The following is an 8,681-nucleotide window of genomic DNA, read 5'->3' as shown; positions in this document are numbered from 1 at the left end:
TAGTTGGTTCAAACTCCAAGTATTTGGAGATCAGGGCTTGGGAGATTTGGGCTTTTTCTTTTGGAAATCTGATAGCCTCTTTCTGTTAGAAAACTCAGTATTTGGATGGTATTTTCAAGGGAATCTCTAAGAGTCTTACTAGAAACAAAGGTATCATCTTGTAAAAGCATTCTTCTTTCGGTCAGAAGTCCCTTAAGTCCCATGCCAAAATTCTCCCAAAGCTTGCGGGTAAATTTTAAAAATCCCTGAGATAACACACTCCAACAGTACTGCTAATTCACCTGCATTCCTGGTCTTGGCCATTCAAATGCAAAGACCTCTTGTGACTCCGTATCTGGCAGTATGCAAAAGAAGGCATCTTTCAGATCCAAAATTATAAACCATGTAATGATTTACCTTGTCTTATCTCCTGATAAGCTTGTCAGCAAGGTATAGGGATTAGGTACCATAGGGTATATGTCCTGGACTAGTTCATGAATAACCCTGAAGTCTTGCACAAGCCAGTAGTCAGCTGAACAGGGCTTGTGAACCAGCAAGACAGGAGTGTTGTAGGGGAAGTGACAGGGCTGAATTAGTCCTTGTCCCAAAAAGGCTTCCAAGAGCAGCTGAATGCCCTTTCATGCTGCCTCCTTTAATGGGTGTTGTTTTAGATTAGGTATTCTGTGTCCCTCATTTATTTTTTACAAGCTTGGCTGTGACCATTCTCCCCAGCTTCCCTGAAGCCCAAATATCTTCCCTTAGCCTCATGAGAATTTTCAGATTATGAGACTGACGCGCTGCACACTGCGCTAAGAGGGCCTCTAACCTCATGAGAATTTTCTCTGGAATGTCCTAAACTTCTGTATTTTCTGGCTGGAGTTGGAGCTTTTGAAACCTGCAAGCTTGTTCAGGAGGAACCCCTATGTCTAGGTGTCTGGAGGAAAAGACAAATTGAGCACACAATTTGGCAAGCAAATCCTGGCCCAGGAGGGGCACTGGGAATCCAGGCACATACAGGAAACTTTCAGGCTGGTCTCTCCTAAATGGCAATCTAAGGGTTGTAGAAAGGGGCAAATAATGGCATCTTCCAATATCCCCATAACAATCTTGGTTTCTCCCATAATTGGGAAGAGACAAATGTTAATTACTGATCATGTGGCAACTTATCATTTAAGAAATCAATCATTCTGTTCCCCAATATCAATTGTATCTTGGGTTCCTGTGGGGATACAGATACTGGTCATTCAAAGTCTCAGGGACACCTTGGGCTGTATCAACTTTCATCTCAGTCTTTTCCCCTTCCCATCATCTGATTCTGAGGAAGAGTTGGGCTTGACAGCCACTTTGGTCAGTTTGGGATGGCCCTTTTTCCGATTCCTTCTTCCTTACAATAAGTGGACTGGTTCTTCCCTAAGGTGGGGTGGATCCTCCTTTTGCTTTGATTTTTTTCATTTCTTTTAGGTTGAAAGTCAAGCACCATCACCAACATGGATACTTGTTGCTTTAATTTGTGCTTTTCCTGATCCTTAACCCAAGCATAGTACACCCTAAAAGCTAACTAGACTAAATGTGTTTGGCAACACAATGGCTTCATCTACCTTTGGCAATTTTCTTTGAATATCAGGGACACTCTGACAGATGAAGCCCATATTAACCATTCTCTGATTTTCCAGTTCCACCTGCGAACTTTTGATATGTCTGATAGTCTTTCCAAGAATTGTGAAGGCCTCATTTGGTTGCTGCTACACCTCCTGTACTTTACTAAGGCTCTTGGAGGGACCCCTTTCTTTAAACCTTCAAGGATACAATTTTAATAGTGCTCTAAGTGGGGAAGACCTCCATTATTTACATCCTAACTGGGTTCCGTGGTGCGGACTGACTGCATTGGCTCAGGGAGATTATTTCCATCCTCAAGATGGAGCCAGGTTGCTTCCTCTTTAGTTTTTTTCTATGACAATGTTCCTTTTATTTGCTGTGAGCAGTACATTTAACAAAGCCTGGATATCTGCCCATGTGGGATAATAGGTCAGAAGTATGGATGAGAATTGCTCAGCCATTTACTTGGGGTCATCTTGATTGGAGGGATTATTGCTTTTCCAATTGAACAGATCTGAAGTGGGAAAAGTGGAGTGCACCCACATCATATCAGCCAAATGCTCATTCACATTATCCTAACAGGGGATTAGCAGAGAGGAAACTGCCCTACCTAGGGGCCTGTGGCTCCCTGGCCAAATTTTGTTACCTGTCAGGTACAAGAAGAAGAATTCATAACCTATCCTGATTTTTCCCCCATGAGGGATTGGGGGTGTCCTCCTCCTGCTCCACATGTTCCATAAGGAGGGGGATGTGCTGGAGCCACAGGTGGCAGAGGAAGGGGCAGAGGACCAGGATGATTATTCGGGGGATTCAAGGTGCTGATCAGCACCTTGTCCTCTACATCTAATGGTGGAAAGTCTAAAACCTTAGGTTTGGGCTATTCTTCCTTTTGCGGCATCAAGTTATACTACACCTCTTTTGAGCAGGTTTATTCTGACACAAAAACATAAAAATCCAAACATATGGGATCTCATCCCATTTTCTCTCCCTCTTACAAAACAGTTCTAGTTGCATTATAGTAACATAATTTAAAGACCCATTCACAAGCCACTTTACCCCAGAATCTAAGGCATATTGAGACCAAGCAGTGTAATAATAATAATAATAATAATGAAAACATTTTCTTTTTCCTCATGGACTCCTAGCTGAAAGTGGCCCAATTCTGGAAAACACAGCCAAAAAAGGCCGCACTCTGAGATTGATCCTGAATTTCCCACATTCAATCCTTCCACACACACACAAAACCAAACTACTGCAGGTACACAAACAAGCAAATCAGTATAGGCTACCATTCTACTTACTCTCCCAAATGGGCTCTCTTCAAAATACAAATGGAGAGAATGAGAGATTTGGTTGTGCATGTGTAACAACTTGCCCTTCAAATCAAAACTGAAAATTGAGGAAGCAGTCCAAGATGTTTCTCTGCTCCAAGCTCCTAGGGTGCCAAGGGCAGCTGACACCTACTGAGAAGGGTGACCCCAGGGCTCACCCAAAGCAACACACCCAGGCAGCTGTGTGGATGCCCATTTGCCCAACCTGACTGGGACCTACTGGCCATGAGCACATGTGTCCTGCTGCAGTCATCAAAATCTGTTATCGATTCCTGAAATTTAGGCTCACGTGCCTGATGCACATGTTAAGCCAAACACAGACATATCAGTGCTTAGGAGCAGAGAAAGGTTTATTCAACTTGGCCAAAGTGAGAGGGCAGGTGAGACAGTCTCAAATCTGACCTGCCTTTGAAATAACTGGGGACTTTTATGAGTAAGGTAAGAATGTAGGAGGTGGGATCCCCCAATGATCAAATCTCTTTGCACTCCCTGGAATCTAGATCTCATCAGTTCCAATCAAACTTCTGGATGTCATCAAGGAGGTCTGCATGACCTATGGATCACTGTTCTTTAAAAGAAAAACAAGTTCATTGATTCTGAGGGTAGCTCCAGGGGTCAGGATTTGAAGTTTATCAATAACTAATGTCTACCCTCTATAGAAATGACTAGATACAAGCAAGCATGCATGGATGAGGAAGAGGACAAAGAAAAAAGACAATAAATAAAACAAACATCTTATGATCTTTATAATAAGGGCTTGGTTATATTTCAAGAGATGAATACATAGCTCAATGGGGGAAGGAGGATATGACTGCTGTCTCAATTTAATGCCTCTCTGGACCTGATAATTTAAAATGGCTCACATTCCTCAGATAAAATTGCTTTTCTTTCTTCACTGCCCATATGCCCACCAGAAGCAGTTTGCTTTCAGCTGGAAAGGCCAGCAATATACCTTCACTGTCCTAAATCAGAGGTATATCAACTCTCTAACCCTATGTTATAATTTCATTCTCAGGGCTCTTGGTTGCCTTTTCCTTCCACAAGATATCACACTTGTCCATTATATTGAGGACCTAGTGAGCACCAAGTAGCAACTACTCTAGGGTTATTGGTAAGAATTTCGCATGCCAGTGGATGGGAAATAAATCCAACTAAAATTCAGTGTCCTTTTACCTCAGTGAAATTTCTAGGGGTCCAGTGGTATGGGACATGAAGATATTCCTTCTAAGATAAGGGATAAGTTGTTGCATCTGGCCCCAACAACAACAACAAAAGAGGCAGAATGCCTTGTAGGCCTCTTTGGATTTGGAGGAATACCCAAATGATATTCCTCATTTGGGTGTGTTACTTCAACTCAAGTACTGAGTGACCTAAAAAGCTGCTAGTTTTGAGTGGGGCCCAGAAAAGGAGAAGGCTCTGCCATGGGTTCAGGCTGATCTGCAAACTACTCTGCTCTTGGGCCATATGATCCAGCAGATCCAATGGTGCTTGGTATCAGTGTCAGATAAAAATGCTGTTTGGATCCTTTGGCAGGCCTCTATGAGTGAAACACAGAGAAGACCCTTGGGATTTCGGAGCACACCCTGCCACCCTCTGCTCTTTTACCCACTATTTTAAAAGGAGAGTAGGTATCTACTCTCCTTTTGAAAAATAGCCCTTGGCCTGCTACTGGGCCTTATTGGAAACTGAATATTTGACTATGGGTCACCAAGTGACCATGCGACCTGAACTGCCTATCACAAACTGGGTGTTATCTGACCCGCCAAACCATAAAGTTGGGTGTGCACAGCAGGACTGCCTGCATCATCAGTTGGAAGTGGTATATATGTGATCGAGCTGAATGGACTCTGAAGGCATAAGTAAGTTACATGAAGAAGTGGACCAAATGCCCATGTTCCTCACTCCTGCTACACTGCCTTCTCACTCTCAGCCTGCACCCATGGCCTCATGGTGAATTCCTCACACTTAGCTGACAGAGGAAAAGAAGACTAGGCTAAGTTTATAGATGATTCTGCACAATATCCAGGCACCACCCCAAACTGAACAGCTACAGGACTATAGCCCTTTTCCGGGATATTCCTGAAAGACACTCATGAAAAGAAATCCTTAGTCTGCAGAACTCCAAGCAACAAACCTATTTGTTCACTTTGCTTAGAAAGAGAAATGTCCAGATGTGATTATATACTGATTTATTCCCTGTGGCCAATGGACTGGTTGAATGATCAGAGATTGAAAGGAACATGATTGGAAAATTAGTGACAAGAAAATTTGGAAAAGAGGTTATATGAATAAGCCTCTCTCAATGTGCAAGAAATGTGAAGATATTTGTGTCCCATGTGAATGTTCACCAAAGGGTGACCTCAGCAGAGTAGGACTCAAAATAATCAAGTGGATAGGATGACCTTTTCTATGGATACCACTCAGCCTCTTTCCCCAGCCGCCCCTGTCATTGCCCAGTGGGCTCATGAACAAAGTGGCCATAGTGGCAGAGATGCAGGTTATACATTGGCTCAGCAATGTAGAGTTCCACTCACCAAGGCTTACCTGGCTATAGCCATGACTGAGAGCCCAATCTCCCAGCAGCAAACACTGAGCCCCTGGTTTGAAGCCATTTCCCAAGGTGATCAGCCAGCTCCTTGGTGCCAGGTTGATTACATTGGACCACTTCTACCAAGGAAGGAACAGCCTTTTGTTCTTACTGGAATAGCACTTACATTAGACACAGATTTGCTTCCATCCATGGACTTACAGAATGCTTTACACACTGCCATGGTTTCCACATGGCATTGCTTCTGCTTTAGAACTTCACTTTGTAACAAAAGAAGTGTGGCAATGGGCCCGTGCTCATGAAATTCACTCAAGTTACCATGTTCTCTACCATCCTGAAACAGCTGATACAATGGTAGAATGGCCTTTTGAAGACTTCCTTACAGTGCCAGCTAGGTGGCAATACCTTGAAGAGCTGAGGATAGGTTTTCCAGAAGGCCTCTACTCAGCATCCAATATATGCTGCTGTTTCTCCCATAGCCAAGATTCATGTCTCCAAGAATCAAGTCAAGGAAATGGGAGTGGCACCACTCACTATCACCAACAGCAACCTGCTAGCAACATTTTTGTTTCCTGTTTCCACCACCTTAACCCCTGCTAGCCTAGAGGTCTTAGTTCCAGAGGGAGAAATGCTTCCATCTAGAGACACAACAATGATACCATTGAACTGGAAGTTAAGAGTGCCTCTTGGCCACTTTGTGCTCCTCATTTCTCTAATCTACAGGCAAAGAAGGGAGTTTCTGTGCTGGCTGAGGTGATTGATCCTGACTACCAAGGGCAAACTGGAGTACTACCCCACAATGGAAGTAAGGAAGAGTATGTCTGGAATGCAGGAGATGAAAAACTACAACAGCCCAATTCAAGCAGGACTCCTAATGGCCCAGACACTTCAGGAATGAAGATTTGGTTTACCTTATCAGGTAACGTATGGCAACCAGCAGAGGTGCTTGTTGAAGGCATAGGGAAAACAGAATGGGTAGTGGAAGAAGGTAGTTATAAATATCATGCGTAACCATGTGACCAGTTATAGGAATGAGGATTCCAATTGTCATGAGCATTTCCTCCTTAGTTTGTAACAAATACATTTGTGTGTGTGTGTGTTTGTGTTAAGCAAATACCTTTGTTTTCTTTCCTCATTTCCTTATCATGTAAGATGTATTAACTTTGTATCATAGCATTTAAGTATTGGTAATTTTATATCTTAGTATTTAAGTTATAGGATATCAGGGAGAAGAATAAACATCAATCAAGGACTTTGCCTCCTCTTTTGAGGAAGGGGTTAGTGTATTTTGGGTTGTACCAAGTATAGTTGGATGTTAGATGGAATTATGACCTTGTTATTGTCTTTATTTAGAGATTAAATATGGTTTAAGGAGATGTTTATGGGTGACAAGCTGACAAGGGGTAAACTCGGTGATGATAGAAATGATATAAACAAAGAATCAGAACCATTAACATTCATGGTTCTTTCTTATATTAACATAATTATTACAGTGTATGTTGGTAGCCAGTGTGCTATGTTTGTGAGTTAGGAACAACTGGATTAAAAAGAACGTTTTGAACCCCAAGCAGTATATTAGTGGAGGAGATTCTGAAGACTTTTTTGAAGTGTTAAGATGAGGAGCTATGAAATTGGATACCAATAGGAGATGTTATATTACAGTGGCTTTTCAATTATGTTCATCCAATTTTATGGTTTGGAGAGGTGACTTGGACTGACCTGAAATAAGCAGGGTTGATGAGAAAGGTCACAGATGGTGGGATTCAAGCTTCACACTTCTGTAGTCAACAACATTCCCATCTGTGTAATACATTAGAGTTCCATGAAAATTGTTTCAAAGTTAGGTCTCATTGCTAAAAACTTAAAAAAATCATAGCATAGACTAATAAAGATGTTAAGTACCATGGGACTTTAAGCAAGAAGAATCTCTGGGAGCTTAAGGTTAGACAACTAGTTAGAAGATTAGAAGGATACCATTTTCAGTCTGATTGAAAAATTCCCAGGGACAAAGGCTATAGACACTATTACTTTCTAATCTCAGTGTTTCACACAAAATAGGAATTTTATAAATATCTATCATCTGGACTGTAGAAAGAAATAAGGTTAGATAAACTCACGGGACCAGATTACAAAGGGTTTTGAAAGTTGCTGTCAGGCCTCTGAGCCCAAGCTAAGACAACATATCCCCTGTGACCTGCACGTATACATCCAGATGGCCTGAAGCAAGTGAAGAATCACAAAAGAAGTGAAAATGGCTGGTTCTTGCCTTAACTGAGCGATTAACCTTGTGAAATTCCTTCTCCTGGCTCAGAAGCTCCCCTACTGAGCACCTTGTGACCCACTCCCCTGCCCGCCAGAGAAAACCCCCCTTTGACTGTAATTTTCCACTACCCACCCAAATCCTATAAAACAGCCCCACCCCTATTTCCCTTTGCTGACTCTCTTTCAGACTCAGCCCGCCTGCACCCAGGTGATTAAAAAGCTTTATTGCTCACACAAAGCCTGTTTGGTGGTCTCTTCACACGGACACGTGTGACATTTGGTGCCCTGACTTGGATCGGGGGACCTCCCTTGGGAGATCAATCCTCTGTCCTCCTGCTCTTTGCTCTGTGAGAAACATCCACCTACAACCTCAGGTCCTCAGACCAACCAGCCCAAGGAACATCTCACCAATTTTAAATCGGGTAAGCGGCCTCTTTTTACTCTCTTCTCCAACCTCTCTCACTATCCCTCAACCTCTTTCTCCTTTCAATCTTGGCGCCACCCTTCAATCTCTCCCTTCTGTTAATTTCAATTCCTTTCCTTTTCTGGTAGAGACAGAAGAGACGCGTTTTATCTGTGAAACCAAAACTCCGGCACTGGTCATGGATTCAGGAAGACAGTCTTCCCTTGGTGTTTAACCACTGTGGGGATGCCTGCTTGATTATTCACCCATGATTCAGAGGTGCCTAATCACCACGGGCACACCTGCCTTGATCCTTCACCCTTAGTGGCAAGCAACACTTTCCTGGGGGGCAAGCACCCTCTACCCCTTCTCTGCGTGTCTCTACCCTCTCTTTTCTCTGGGCTTGCCTCCTTCACTATGGGCAACCTTCCACCCTCCATTCCTCCCTCTTCTCCCTTAGTCTGTGTTCTCAAAAACTTAAAACCTCTTCAACTCACACCTGACCTAAAACCTAAATGCCTTATTTTCTTCTGCAGCACCTCTTGGCCCCAATACAAACTTG

The sequence above is a fragment of the Gorilla gorilla genome, chromosome X (assembly GCF_029281585.2).
Source record: "Gorilla gorilla gorilla isolate KB3781 chromosome X, NHGRI_mGorGor1-v2.1_pri, whole genome shotgun sequence".
NCBI classification, from domain to species: domain Eukaryota; kingdom Metazoa; phylum Chordata; class Mammalia; order Primates; family Hominidae; genus Gorilla; species Gorilla gorilla.
Note: the sequence above shows the minus strand (reverse complement) of the source record.